General features: G+C 38.1%; 1 pseudogene; it reads left to right on the top strand.

The window, feature by feature from the left end:
* Positions 1-3,884: 3,884 nt before the first annotated feature.
* Positions 3,885-5,399, top strand: LOC113894630 (annotated as a pseudogene).
* The last annotated feature ends 4,955 nt before the right edge of the window (positions 5,400-10,354 follow it).

The following is a 10,354-nucleotide window of genomic DNA, read 5'->3' as shown; positions in this document are numbered from 1 at the left end:
AGTCAATAAAGCAGAAATAGATGTTTTTCTGGAACTCTCTTGCTTTTTCCATGATCCAGCAGATGCTGGCAATTTGATCTCTGGTGTCTCTGCCTTTTCTAAAACCAGCTTGAACATCAGGAAGCTCACGGTTCACATATTGCTGAAGCCTGGCTTGGAGAATTTTGAGCATTACTTTACTAGCGGCAGGTCAGGAACCAATAGTTAGAACTGGACATGGAACAACAGACTGGTTCCAAATAGGAAAAGGAGTACATCAAGGCTATATATTGTCACCCTGCTTATTTAACTTCTATGCAGAGTACATCATGAGAAACGCTGGGCTGGAAGAAGCACAAGCTGGAATCAAGAATGCCGAGAGAAATATCAATAACCTCAGATATGCAGATGACACCAACCTTATGGCAGAAAGTGAAGAGGAATGCAAAAGCCTCTTGATGAAAGTGAAAGAGGAGAGTGAAAAGTTGGCTTACAGCTCAACATTCAGAAAACGCAGATCAGGGCATCGGGTCCCATTACTTCATGGGAAATAGTTGGGGAAACAGTGGAAACAGTGCCAGACTTTATTTTCTGGGGCTCCAAAATCACTGCAGATGGTGATTGCAGCCATGAAATAAAAAGATGCTTACTCTTTGGAAGGAAAGTTATGATCAACCTAGATAGCATGTTGAAAAGCAGAGACATTACTTTGCCAACAAAGGTCCATCAAGTCAAGGCTATGGTTTTTCCCATGGTCATGTATGGATGTGAGAGTTGGACTGTGAAGAAAGCTGAGCGCCGAAGAATTGATGCTTTTGAACTGTGGTGTTGGAGAAGACTCTTGAGAGTCCCTTGGACTGCAAGGAGTTCCAACCAGTCCATTCTGAAGGAGATCAGCCCTGGGTTTTCTTTGGAAGGAATGATGCTAAAGCTGAAACTCCAGTACTTTGGCCACCTCATGCAAAGAGTTGACTCATTGGAAAAGACTGTTGCTGCGAGGGATTGGGAGCAGGAGGAAAAGGGGACGACAGAGGATGAGATGGCTGGATGGCATCACGGACTCTATGGATGTGAGTTTGAGTGAACCTGGGAATTGGTGATGGACAGGGAGGCCTGGTGTTCTGCAGTTCATGGAGTCACAAAGAGTTGGACATGACTGAGCAACTGAACTGAACTTAACTGAGTATTGACTAGAAAAGGATTTAGTTCATCAAATGATGTCTGTGGTTTCTTATTGTTACAAATAAGTAGCCATAAAAAGACACTGGGTGAAATAATAGTGTTTGCAAAAATTGGAAAAAAATTAAAAGCATTGTTCAAATCATAATTCCTTATATATTGAAACTAGCGTGCTTAGAGCACAGACAATTGTCTGATAAATTTTGTGTGCTATACCATATTTTACTTGTTTTTCTATCTGAGTACTTATAGTAGTTCAGAACTGCTAGTAGTTTGAATGTGTTCAGTATTAAAACATGGTTAATATTTTATAAGAAAGTTATTGCCTTTGCCTTGAAATTTTTTATTATTTGAAAGTTATTGTCTTTTCTATATTATTTAGGAAGTTTTGCTATGCTGTAAGTGCATTTCATCTATAAAACACTTTTTAATAATAAAATATCCTCTGGCTTTTAGAGCAACAGCCAGTGGAAAATAATTGCTTATACAAAGTTTGTTAAAATTAACTTCGCAAGACTGAAACTATTCCTTTATTGAAAGACAACTTGACTTTTGTAATATAAGCCCAAGAATATTATTTTTTCATCATTCTATACTTTTACAAAGAAAGAAATATTTTTGGAAAGAAAAGCTATTTGTAGTAAAAAGTAAACAACTTTTAAAATGATGTCTTTATATTAAAAAAAAAGTCTGTTTTACAATTTTTTAAAGAATATAATTTTAGTCAATATTGTCATAATATGCAAAGAGCCCAAATTAAGAAAAATGTGTGAATTCCTTATATCTACCTCTCCCCACATACAGAGATGATAATATTTAAAATAAATGCTAAAATATGAATCTGTAATGAAAATGTTGCTGTAATGAAGAGGTTTTTTATAACTATCTTTTCAGAATAAACAGTTCTAGTTTCTGCCTGTTACACATGGAAGAAACCATGTTGTTGGGTGATAAATAACATGAAGTGAAAGTCAGAGAAACTAAGCCAGGATGAGATGCAAAGAGAAAAGAAAAGGCAATGAAGTCAGCATTAGGAAATTTGTCTGCATGGTTCAATGACAAACACAGTTATCACCTCCTTATAGCATATTACGTTCATCTTTTATGTGTAAAATCGAATAAACTGTATTGGACTTAGGACATTTAAACTATGTATTCAGTTGCTTCACTCGTGTCCAACTCTGTGAGCTGTAGTCTGCCAGGCTCCACTGTTCATAGGATTCTCCAAGACAAGAATAATGGAGTGAGTTGCCATGTCCTCATCCAGGGTATCTTCCTGACCCAAGGATTGAACCTGTGGGATCTCCTGCATCTTCCTCATCACAGGCAGATTCTTTACTGCTGAACCACCCAGGAAGGCCCCATTTAAACTATAATCAATTACTATATATTGTGCGTGTGTGTGTATCATAGAGGGTTTTACTTGAAAGGTGGACAAAATGAAGACAGATCCAAATCCTCACAGACCATTTAGTTAAAATATTACTTAAAAAAATATTACTTTGGTGGGGGAAAACAAGAGTACAGATAGTACCACAAAGTATAAAAAAATGCAAAAACCAGCTTATATGAACGTGTTGACTATTGATGATGTCACTATTAAGAATATAACAAAATTAGTTTTGAAGTATTTTCTAATGCAGGCTGGAGATTTAAAAAAGTCGGGAAAAAAACCATAGACGTATGAATTCAGTATTGACTCAATCTCTTCTATTCATAGTCTGATAAATTAATTGATATTTAAAATGGCTACTTTATATTCATAAAATATCCAAGATCAAGTTTATGCTCCAGAAATAGTATTTCAAGTTCTAAAACAACATGTTTTACAGTGGCCCAAAGCTGCATATGGTAAAACTACTTCTGGAAAATGTAGTTAACATGGGCCTAGCTATATTTTGATTAACTCTAAACTTACTTCTAGATGAAAAATAAGCTGTCCACTCTTAAAATTTCACTAATTTCCACCAATTCCATTTTCAGGATACTAACAGAACTTTGTAATAAAACACTTCCAACATGAAAATGTACCTAAGAAAGATTATTTAAAAAAAAAAAAGTTTAAAATAAAATCTGCTATCATTTAAAAAAAGAGTTCACTTAAAAATTAGTTGAAAAAAATACACCTAGAGTACCATTCCAAAGAAAAAACTTTTTATGACTTCAGTGACACATTATTTTTAAGCAATAGCAGTACTAAACACCTTTTTATGCTTCAAAATACTGTTGACAATTTGCTTTTTTTTTTTTTTTAACATTGCATTAGGTGCCATTGAAGAGACTCTTGTTCTCTGAGAGCCAGTTTCCTTGTTACTGCAGGAGATACTGTCAGGCAGGACAATTATAGTTGTGTAAGCAGTGCTGAAATACTGTGATACTAAATACTGTTGAAGTCTGGAGGGACCTCCTGTCGCACAGGGTGACAGTTACACGTCTAAAAAGTCACTCAAATCAGTCACAGTTACTAAGCCACTTTTCAGTGTACTGGATTCATCCTGAGGTCCTTCTCCCTTCGGCCCTTTCAGGTTAGTTGCACCCCAGGCATTGGCACTTGAGTAGAATTAGACTCATTGTTCACAGGTGGAGGAGGTTCCTTCTCTCCCAACTCTTCTCTGCATAGATTTCTCTTCCTCTAAGGATGATATGTCCCAGTCGTCATCATCCACATCTGTACACTTTAAATCTTCTTTTAGTTCAATTTTTGATGAACATGTCAGCAACATTAATCCTACCACCTGGCTTATTCCCTGCCCTTCTTCCAGTTCCGACTGTAACTGGAGAGTGTGGACTAGCGGCGGCTGAGCACCATCAAAGTGGACAAGGTGGCTGGTGCCGTGGACGTGCACATGCTGCAGGAGAACATCACCTTCTGCAAGCTGGAGGACGAGAAATATTTAAGCTGCCAGTCATAGGTGGACCAGGTGCTGCTAAAGCTCATCCACCTGGAGCAGCTCACCATCAAGTACCTGCTGCACTCGCAGGAGTTGCGCACCTCGCAGCTGTACGACCTGGAGGAGCTGCTGTGCTCGAGCCTGGCTGGGGGCGAGAAGAGCAGGAAGCTCCTCGCCAAGCAAGCAGGCAAGATCAAGCTGCTCAAGGAAGAGTGTAAACGCAGGAAGAAGTTGATGCCTACCCAGCAGCAGATGATTGAGGCCAAAACCAGCTATTACCAGCGCCATTTTTGTGACAAGGCCTTTATGAACCAAGCTTTCCTACAAAGTCATATTCAGTGCTGCCACCCTGAAGATTCACATCTTGAGTATAAGACAAGGATGCAGACGGACAAGCTCCAAAGTGAGATCGACATGTTGAAGTTGCAGCTCACCAAGTCTCAGCTACAGGTGGCACAGCATGTGCATGCAGTCAAGTTCTCTAAGGAATATGAAATACAGAAAACAAAAGAGGAAGAATTTTTGAAGTTATTTGATAGATGGAAAGATGAAGAAAAGGAGAAACTAGTTGATGAAATGGAAAAAGTCAAGGAAATGTTTATGAAAGAGTTTAAAGGACTGACTTCTAAGAACTCAACATTAGAATATCAATTGTCAGAAATCAAGAAGCCCAATATGCAGATCAAGTCTAACATAGGTATGCTAAAAGATGCACATGAGTTTAAAGAAGCATGTCCTCAGCATCCCCATGATTTCCATAATGTGATTGCAGCTACTTGACAGTCAGGAAAGCAAGTGGACAGTTCATGTTCAGGCTCTTCCTCACGAACACAAGAAAGAAAAGAGCCGGCTCCTGTCACATAGGCAGAAACTTCGAACCTCAGTGATAGATGATCAAAGTGCAAGTAATGTCTTCTACAAGAAAAGGATAGAAGAGCTAGGGCCGAGATTCCAGGAGCAGAACGAGCTGATTATCACTCAGAGACAGCAGATTAAAGCGTTTGCCACTAAATCATTAAACAGTGACAGAACCATAAGGGAATCTTTTAACCTGGCAGACTTTTGAATCTAAGCCAACTGCCCCAACTGTACCTATGAATGCTCCAACCCCCCAGACAGTGAATATGAAGTCAAGTCTAACAATGGCACATGTAAAGGAAAATGAACAGAAATTAAATGACAACTAGATACATACAAGGAAAACTGAAGAATAAGCCTTCCCTCACTAAGGAAATAAGAACCGTTTTGGAGCAGAATTTTGTGGAGAAACTGGAAATCTTGGGGATTAATACAAATATACACGGTATTCCAAGCGATCGCTTGAATAGAGTGCTAAGAACTGTGGATTGAGAAGATCCACTGGAAATGGAAACAGCAACCAACTTCAGTATTCTTGCCTGGAAAATCCCATGGACAGAGGAGCCTAGGGGGCTACAGTCTATGAGATCACAAAGAGTTGGACATGACTTAATGAATAAACAACAACAGCAGCAGTACCATTTGAGTTTGATTGTTAATCCAAGATCAAAAGATGTTAAACACAGGAACTTTGTCTCCATATACCAATTTCTCCAAACTATTCTGTAGAAGTAGATATTAATCCTATAGTTTTGCTTCATCACAATTTCTTGCTGTAACTCTTATTTTTGTTTGTTTTTAGTAACAAAGAGTGCATTTACCAGATTTTCTTTGATATATTACCTATGATGGTCTTATGATCTGTTCTTATTTAATAGAGCAGTTACTTTGGGCTTAAGTAATCCCAGCAAGACAGTGCATAACTTTGGGCTAATAGTTAATGTTCCTTCTATAGTCAACAAAAGAGTCTGAAATGCAGTACTTAGGTGCAGTCTCCAAAATGACAGAATGATCTCCGTTTCCAAGGCAAACCATTCAGTATCACAGTAATGCAAGTCTATGCCCGGACCAGTAAAGCTGAAGAAGCTGAAGTTGAATGGTTCTATGAAGACCTACAAGACCTTCTAGAATTAACACAAAAAGATGTCCTTTTCATTATAGGGGACTGGAATGAAAAAGTAGAAAGTCAAGAAATACCTGTAGTAACAGGCAAATTTGGCCTTGGAGTACAGAATGAAGCAGGGCAAAGACTAACAGAGTTTTGCCAAGAGAATGCACTGGTCCTAGCACATACCCGCTTCCAACAACAAAAGAGAAGACTCTACACATGGACATCACAAGATGGTCAACACCGAAATCAGATTGATTATATTCTTTGCAGCCAAAGATGGAGAAGCTTTATACAGTCAGCAAAAATAAGACTGGGAACTGACTGTGGCTCAGATCATGAAATCCTTATTGCCAAATGCATACTTAAATTGAAGAAAGTAGGGAAAACCACTAGACCATTCAGGTATGACCTAAATCAAACCCCTTATGACTATACAGTGGAAGTGAGAAATAGATTCAAGGGATTAGATCTGAAAGACAGAGTGCCTGAAGAACTATGGATGGAGGTTCATGACATTGTACAAGAGGCAGTGATCAAGATCATCCCCAAGCAAAGGAAAACAAGACGCAAAATGGTTGTCTGAGGAGGCCTTACAAATAGCTGTGAAAAGAAGATAAGTGAAAGGAAAAAGAGAAAAGGAAAGATATGCCCATTTGAATGCAGAGTTCTAAAGAATAGCAAGGAGAGATAAGAAACTCCTCCTCAGTGATCAATATAAAGAAATAGAGGAAAAAATAGAATGAGAAAGACTAGAGATCTCTTCAAGAAAATTAGAGATACCAAGGGAATTTTCATGCAAAGATGGGCACAATAAAGGACAGAAATAGTAATGGTATGGACAAACAGAAGCAGAAGATATTAAGAAGAGGTGGCAAGAATACACAGAAGAGCTATACAAAAAATATCTTCATGATCCAGATAACCACGATAGTGTGATCACTCACCTAGAGCCAGACATCTTGGAATGTTAAGTCAAGTGGGCCTGAGGAAGCATCGCTATGAATAAAGCTAGTGGAGGTGATGGAATTCCAGTTGAGCTATTTCAAATCCTGAAAGATGATGCCATTAATGTGCTGCACTCAATATGCCAGCAAATTTGGAAAACTCAGCAGTGGCCACAGGACTGGAAAAGGTCAGTTTTCACTCAAATCCCTAAGAAAGGCAATACCAAAGAATGCTCAAACTACTGCACAATTGCACTCATATCACCTGCTAGCAAAGTAATGCTCAAAATTCTCCAAGCCAGGCTTCAACAATACATGAACCATGAACTCTCAGATGTTCAAGCTGGGTTTAGGAAAGGTAGAGAAACCAGAGATCCAATTGCCAACATTCGTTGGATCATCAAAAAGCAAGAGAGTGCCAGAAAAACATATACTTCTGCTTTATTGACTATGCCAAACCTTTGACTGTGTGGATCACAACAAACTGGAAAATTCTTCAAGAGACGGGAATACCAGACCATCTGACCTGCCTCCTGAGAAATCTTTATTCAGGATAAGAAATAATCGTTAGAACTGGACATGGAACAACAGACTGGTTCCAAATAGGGAAACAGTACGTCAAGGTTGTATATGCAGAGTATATCATGTGAAATGCTGGACTGAATGAAGCACAAGCTGGAATCCAGATTGCCAGAAGAAATATCAATAACCTTAGATATTCAGATGACACCACACTTATGGAAAAAGGCAAAAAAGAACTGAAGAGCCTCTTGATGAAAGTGAAAGAAGAAAGTGAAAAAGTTGGCTTAAAACTCAACATTCAGAAAACTAAGATTATGCTATCTGTTTCCATCACTTCATGGCAAATAGATGGGGAAACAGTGGAAAAAGTGACAGACTTTATATTTTCCAGCTCCAAAATCACTGCAGATGGTTATTTTAGCCATGAAATTAAAAGAGGCTTGCTCCTTGGAAGAAAAGCTATGACAAACCTTGATAGCATATTAAAAAGCAGAGGCATTACTTTGCCAACAAAGGTCCATCTAGTCAAGGCTATGGTTTTTCCAGTAGTCATGTATAGATGTGAGAGTTGGACTGTGAAGAAAGTTGAGCACCAAAGAATTGATGCTTTTGAACTGTGGTGTTGGAGAAGATTCTTGAGAGTCACTTGGACAGCAAGGAGATCCAACCAGTCCATCCTAAAGGAAATCTGTCCTGAATATTCATTGGAAGTACTGATGCTAAACCTGAATCTCCAATATTTTGGCCACCTGATTGGAAGAATTTACTAATCTGTAAAGACCCTGATGATGAGAAAGATTGAAGGTGGGAGGAGAAGGGGATGACAGAGGATGAGATGGTTGGATGGCATCTCTGATTCAATGGACATGAGTTTGAATAAACCCCGAGAGCTGGTGATGGGTAGGGAGGCCTTGGTACTGCAGTCCATGGGATTGCAAAGAGTTGAACACGACTGAGTGACTGAACTGAACTAAAATGAACTATAGTCTTCTGCATACCCTCAGTTTCTTTTCTGAATTGATAGAGAAAGACAAAAAGATGTGATTTCTTCTTAACATTGTATAACTTCATATAATAATTTATAAAGAAATCCAGAAACATTTACATGATTTCAGGTCAGTTTCTGAATAATATGGCCTAATGTCATCGTGTATGCTTTAAAAATTGGGTTTTTCAATCAGTCTCATAGTTACAACTCAGGAATGATACAGACAAAATGCTTTGGTAATTTCTTATTATATTAAGATTTTGTATCAGATATTAGAGTAAAACATAAAGAACTGATATAATTTAAATTATATATATACATATATATATTTAGTTAGATTAGCCCACATTCCTCTAATTACTATCATCCTTTGTCCAGTAAAATCAAAGAGAAAATTCAATCAAAAGGAACATTCTCTGGAGGGTAATTCATAATAAAATCTATTTTTCTGTTTCTATCTTAAAGAAAAAAAAATATAGCCACAGAAGATGAGATATTCAAGTCTACTTACTGGAACGCAGTAATAGAATAAGCATGGAAACCAGATTAAAAAAGCTTTTAAAAGTATAGTCATTTTTCTTCATTATTTTTTAATGTAATACCAAGGAATAGATTTAGTTTTTGCAATGGTGAATTATTAAAACTAAGGGAAGTTAAAGTTCTCTTCTTGATAATGGGTGTGTGTATTCTCTTCAGCAAAATGAGTCAGACTGTGCTGCAATTTCTCCAGGTACCACACCAACTTTGAAGGACCAGGTAGGTGGCTTTAATGACTTTTTCTATTCTTTTTTCATCCTATGTGCACCTTGTCTCTTTCCTTTTTGTTTTTCTTTGGTTTTTGTCTCTATGGCATTGTTATTTTTATTAAATGGTGCTATATAAAAAGTTATACTTTTAAAAACTAAAGGAAGTCAACTGAGGAATGTTAATTGGAAGGACTTATGCTGAAGCTCCAATACTTTGGCCACCTGATGCAAAGAGGTGAGTCACTGGAAAAGACCCTAATACTGGGAAAGAATGAAGGCAAAAGGAGTAGGGGGTGACAGAGGATGGGATGGCTAGATAGCATCACCGACTCAGTGGGTGTGAATTTGAGCAATCTCCAAGAGATAGTGGAGGAGAGAGGAGGCTGTGATGCTGTAGTCCACAGTCACAGAGTAAGAAATGACTTAGCAACTGAAAAACAACCACAACTAAAATGTAATATTGGTTTTGAAGTAAGTAGAGAAAGTGAAAGAACGTGTTAGTCGTTCAGTTGTGTGTGACTCTTTGTGACCCCATGGACCATAGCCAGCCAGGCTCCTCTGTTCATGGAATTCTCTATGCAAGAATACTGGAATAGGTAGCCATTCCCTTCTCCAGAGGATCTTCCTGACTCAAGGATGCAACCTGTGTCTCTTGGTCTCTTGCATTGGCAGGCGGATACTTTACTCAGGTATCTCAGTAATACATACTCAGGTGGTGTCTGAGCCACCAGGGAAGCACATAAGTAAAGAATAGTGTTTCAAATAAATGTAAAAGATTAAAGCACTAAGGATATTAAGTATTTGGAGAAGTAGAAATCTGACAACACATGTTCTTGAAGGAAAATAAACTATTTGCCCTAATCACATTTTTAAGTTTATACAAAGGAAGATGGAAATAAATATTCCAAAGGTCTTGCTCTTAACAAACTTGGGGAAAACATGTAATAATAGAAAAAAGAGTTAATTCCCCCAGTGACACCCCTCAAAGAATGGAGGGCAGGAACCTGTGAACAAGGGTGCCCCAGGCTCCATGTGGCATCCACCCACTGAACCCCAGCTTTCTGTTCCTTTGGACTCTTCCAATAATAAGCTAAGACATTGCTAGCACTCTTAAACTTTGTTCTTTGTATTATTCT

The sequence above is a fragment of the Bos indicus x Bos taurus genome, chromosome 6 (genome assembly GCF_003369695.1).
Source record: "Bos indicus x Bos taurus breed Angus x Brahman F1 hybrid chromosome 6, Bos_hybrid_MaternalHap_v2.0, whole genome shotgun sequence".
In the NCBI taxonomy this organism is placed as follows: Eukaryota; Metazoa; Chordata; class Mammalia; order Artiodactyla; family Bovidae; genus Bos; species Bos indicus x Bos taurus.
The sequence above is the reverse complement of the archived record's forward strand: the minus strand, read 5'-3'. Positions and strand labels throughout refer to the sequence as shown.